Genomic DNA, 5,853 nt, shown 5'->3' on the forward strand with positions numbered 1-5,853 from the left:
AAGCAACCACCAAGAACTAGGAGAGAGACTGGAACAGATCCTCCTCTGGCATCTTTAGGAAATCATTGCCCTGCCAGAACCTTGATCTTGAATGTGCAGCCTCCTGAACTGGAAGACAGCAATCTCTGTCCCCCAGGCCACTTGATTGCAACATTGCATTATAGCAGGGCTGAGAAATTACTGAAGTCATATTAATAGTTTTAGGTCATAATAACTGTTTCTTTTATTCCTAGTTTCAATCTCTCTCTCTCTCTCTCTCTCTCCATATATATATATATATATATATATATATATATATATATATATATATATATCTTTAAATCTGGATACTAGAGAAATATTTTTAAATTACCAAAAACTGAAAAATAAATCAAAAAGTTTTTTGAGTGGTCTTTTTATTCTGATGGAGACAATATTTTATTTGTTTTGTTGAGGCAGGGTCTCTTTTTAAATTATTTATTTTTTATTTAGTTTTAATTTCATGTGCATTGGCATTTTGCCTGAATGTATGTGCATATGAGGGTGTTGGATCACCCGTAAGTAGAGTTGTAGATGGCTGTGAACTGCCGTGTGGGTCTTAAGAATTAAACCCAAGTCCTCTGGAAGAGCAGCCAAAGCTGTTGGCCATTGCGCCATCTCTCTAGCCCTGGATGGAGACCATCTTAATGAATGGATGAAGTCCCCTGTCACACTAAAAGGAAGCAATTTACTGTTGATGAGGTCAGAATTCTAAAGTTATATGCCAACTTAGGGAAGGTTGATATATTTTAAATTATTTTTTTTCTGGTGAAAGAGTCAACGATTTTTGTCCTTTGGAAAAGGTAGCCCCTAGTGATTAAGATTTTATTGTCCTGTATCTAAATTACAATTTCATTTCAGTTTTCTTTTATTTTTCTCTTTAATTTTTATATCCTTTGAAAAAGTTTAATATTTTGATTCATTTTCTCATTAATGAGCTCAAAACATTCTGACACCTGTACACTGTATATTTGCCCTAAATTCACGTTTTATTACTTAGAAAATTATACTTTGACATGCCTTAGATCAATGAAATCAGACTCTCAGGCTTTATGAAGCAGGGGTACTATGAAAGTGGAATGAAGTTGGACGACTGAGATAGAGTAGCCAATTTAAGTTTCTCAAATAATGTCAATTTAAAAATCACAAACATGGAAAACTATTACCTAGTAATACTACCATCTTACAAATTGCGACGGAGGGCTTTTTAATACCACAAGAGTAGGATAAAATGTAGTGCAAACTATGTGGCATTATGAAAATTCACTGCATTTCACTTACTTTTCTTGCAATATTGCATTTTGGTGAAACTTTTGTGACAAGCATGATTTAGGAGGCATTGCCTACCGATGTCTGGCTCCCTTTGTATTTGTGCAGCTTTCTTTATCCACACACTTATCTTTACTGGGGTCTTTGTAGGTCCTGTTGAGTGTACATCATGAGGCAAATAGCAACAATGATTGTCATAAGCTTCTTCTGTATGAAAACATGACTCCTGACATTGCAAAGGCTATATTCTTGTGGAGAAAGATTGACAATGACTAATGGCCCAATTTACTATAATTTAATTTACAGTAAATGTTTTTTTGCTATGTATTATAAAGAAAGACGGTGATAATGTGTACTGGGCAGTCCGTATGACAGCTACTGTATAGTGAAAATTATTTGCCTTAGTAGAAGTGTATATGAACTCTGATACACTCAAAGCAAGGAAACAACCATCCTTTTCTTAAAGGTGACATACATTGCTGGAGGTAGCACATAATCGCAGTGGAAGATCTTTGACTTAACATCAACCTGGGTTTCCCAGAAGTCCTTATCACAAGCAGATGTGACACCTTTCCTTTCCCTTGCTTCCTCATCCCTAGAATAAGATGAATAAGATGCTGAGCACTGAACAGTCTCATATAAGTACAAATAAGCAAATGAAAATTAGATCTTTTCATGTTATTCTAAGAATACAGAAGTGCCGTGTGTGGTTTGAATGAGAATGTCTCCCTCTAGGCTCACATACTTGAATGTTTGGTTCTCATCTGGTGGACTCTTTAGGAAGGATCAGGAGGTGTGGCCTTGTTGGAGGAGGTGTGTCATTTTGAAGTTGGCTTTGAGTTTTCAAAAACCCATATCAGGCCCAGCTCTCTTTCTGCTTCCATCTTGTGACTCAAATTGAAACACTTAGCTACTGTTCCTGTACCATGCCTGTCTGCCATGACATCACATTCTCTGCCATGATGATCATGCTCTCTCCCTCTGAAACTCTAGGCAAGTCCCAAATTAGGTGCCTTTTTAAAAAAAATAAGGTGCCTTGGTCATGATGTCTCAGAGATGGCTCAGCAGTTAAGAGCACTGACTGCTCTTCCAGAGGTCCTGAGTTCAATTCCCAGCAACCACATGGTGGCTCACAACCATCTGTAATGGGATCTGATGCCCTTTTCTGGTGTGTCTGAAGACAGCTACAGTGTACTCATATAAATAAAAAATTAAAAAAAAAAAAAGCGCACTTGCTGCTCTTACGGAGGACCTGGGTTTGATTCCCAGCACCTATGAGATGGTTCACAACAGTTTGTAACTTTAGTTCCGGGGAACCTGAGGTCCTCTTCTAAACTACGAGGGCACTGGAGGAATAATATGCACACTTACATGCATGCAGGCAAAAATAAATATAAATAAACTTTTATTTTATTATTTTATTTTATCTTGCTGCAATAGATCATTAATTAAGAGAAGTGTAGAGTGATGTCATATCATGCATTGGACGTGTTTAATTTAGAGATGGTCCATAAAGATGTGAAGGAGTCCTACAAAATGGAAGGGCTTTAGGATGTTCTCATTCATCTCATTATAAAATCTTTGGAGTTTAACTTTCACTTCACTGAGTATAGACAATAGCTTCGTCAATGCAAAAGAGGAATGACTTAGTTATATGACCACTTCCTGCCCTACTCTCCCATTCTGTTATTAGAGAGTAGATGTGGAAGACACAAAACCCAAACTCAGAAAAGGTTTGGAACAAAAAATGCTTACTTTAATAAAGAGGAGATGAAGGGAACCATGTAAGTAGATGTTTTGACTGGGGATCTGAGAATATAAGCTAGGTCCAGAACACAAAGCTGTGGTCTCCTAGAGAACCAAGCCTTCTGCCTATGAAACCAGCAAGACAGTGGTCAGAGTTATCATTCCTAGGAAATTCTTCTACATGTTTGTGTTTTAAGGTAATCACAGCAATGCATGTTTATCAGAGGACTGGGACAGTGATCGTGGCTGGATTAAGTGACTGAACAACAACTGTTCAGCAGACATCTGGTCCTGGAGAGCCCATATCTGAGTACTGTGGCACAGATGATTACTACAAGAAAGAATCTGATATGAGCTGGAGTCAGGGGTGAACAAATTAAGTGAGGAGAACTGATGTCTAATTTGAAAAGACAACATAACCAGCTGGACATGAACCATGCTAGACTCTTTTATGACTTTTGTATTTACCGCTCTGATAATTATAGTGATATGATAGCCCCAATAGATGCTGTAACATTCTTTCCCCAATTCAGTTTGCACTCCTGTGCAAAAGGCCTCTCGGTTAACTACCACTTTCCTAAATTTATGAACTCTGTGGGTGAATATATGCATAATTTTAGCAATATGGCCATTATCTGTTCCCTCTGCACCCTCATCTGTAGAATTCTACTGACTTCTTAATCTCACATAAAGTGTGAAATGTAGAAGAGAGCAGTTTCCAATACTCTTTTCTTCACTGGTTACTTTTAAATTAAATTGAAATTTAAAGCTTTTCCTTTATGAATCAAATAATCTAAATTTCTTCTTTTCCTCCGGAGGGAAATTTGTAGGTCAAAATGGTTACAGAATATTAAGAAATGTCCTGAAAGCAGACATCAGTTAATGGCATCATAGATCCCTGTATGATTCTAAGATTATAGACTGCAGCTAATAATCATTGGTACCTCGAATACCCAGAGGAGGATGTCATGTCATACAGAATTAGCCTGGCACAAATTCCATTGCCTAATGCCAGGTTGATTTTATCAGACATTCACATCTATTTCCACTGAAGGCAGATCACTGAAGCTTGTAACAATTAAGATTATATTTGAGGTATGAAAGAGTATTAACAGCAATTTGTAAGTTGGACAAAGATGAAGATTTACCTTAGCTCAGCCTTCTTTCTTACAAGTCTGCCAAAGGGAGAAATATCTAAATATATCTCATCTGTTCCTGTTTTTTTTTTTTTTTTTTCTGGGCTAGCTTTCTGTGAAATCTTGATTGCAATGGTGAGCTTGCCTTGCATTTTTCTCATCTAGAAAGAAACACTTTTTTTCCTCCTAAGATTTTCACTGTATAGACATTAGGTTTCTATTTCATCTGTCATGAGTTTGGCAGCCATGTACATTGCTTGCTGACTGAGTTCAGTTAATGAGGAAACCAGCTTGTTTGTAAGAACAGGAACCAAACAAAGCAGGGCCGCACAAAATGAAAAACAGAGAAAGCCCCAAAGTCAGTTCGAGTGAGTGCTTTTGCTGAGTCAATTATAAGCAGGGTTAGAATTAGTGCCAAGAACTATATAAGCAAACCCAAAATTATTAAGGATAGTTGTTTTGCAGTTACTACATTGAAGAAGCAGTACGTGCTGTCTATGTGTAGGAAAGCTTGAATCAAAAAAAAAAAAAAGGGGGAAAGAAAATAGTGAAGGCAATCAGGAACTGTAGAATAAAGCAGAGTAGCCTTGCTTGTGAGTCTTCAATAGAATCTTCTATTCAAAGTTACCTTCCATAACAGCACTTTGTTAGCTGTTGTTGTGTGACAGACATTTCCTTGGGAGATATAACACACACACACATGCATGCACATGCATACGTGTGTGCATACACACACACACACACACACACACACACACACACACACACCCCTACATAGCCCAGATAGGGAACCCACACGGACCAAAGTAAGGATATTACAAAGTTCACCTTGGTGAATCAATGAGTTTTATTGAGGTTACTTATAGGAATAAAGGTGAGGGTTTATTACTTGGGCCTAAATGACTCAAAGACAGCTACATCACTAAAATCTACTCTAGCATGGATGGCAACCCACAAAAACTAAAAACCTGGAGCACACTTCAGCTTACAGCCTGGAGGTTGGAACCTGAAGTTCCTTTAGGTTGGAGCTCCTGGCTGAGAGAGTGCTTCATTGACTCAAAGATGAGTTATGTCTCATCAATTGGGATATTTAAACGTCTGGAACATACAGTTTGAATATTATTCACTAATTGGGTCTGATAACATCCTTCCCATCGCAGTCTGGGCTTGGGCACAGAGCAGATCCCAGACGGCAGCTCTGTCCCACCCATCTCACAAAACCCAGAGGAAGAGGGCCTCCCAGGAGCTCTAATCTGGGCAGTATCTTAGGTAAGGAGACAGCAACACCGGCCCCAAACAGGGAGTAACTGAGACCCACTGAGATCCAAGAATTCACTCCTGGCCTGGAGCACTGGTTTCTTCCTGTCTGCACCCGAGCACCGAGAAGATCCTGGGCCCCAGCTCTAACCCCAGTAGTAATACTCACCCCACACAGTTCTGATACAACCAAGATAATAGGAAGGACAGGCTCCAGTCAGAAACAGAACAGGTAGCACTAAGGGGTTCCAGATGGCTAAAGGCAAGCACAAGAACACGAGCATCAGCAACCCAGGGTACTTGGCATCATTAGAACCTAGTTCTCCCACACTAGAAAGTCCTGATTTCCCCATATCACTAGGAAAGCAAGATTCAGATTAAAAATCACTTCTAATGATGATGATAGATGACTTTAAGAAGGACATAA

Source organism: Arvicanthis niloticus, chromosome 12 (genome assembly GCF_011762505.2).
Source record: "Arvicanthis niloticus isolate mArvNil1 chromosome 12, mArvNil1.pat.X, whole genome shotgun sequence".
Lineage (NCBI taxonomy): Eukaryota > Metazoa > Chordata > Mammalia > Rodentia > Muridae > Arvicanthis > Arvicanthis niloticus.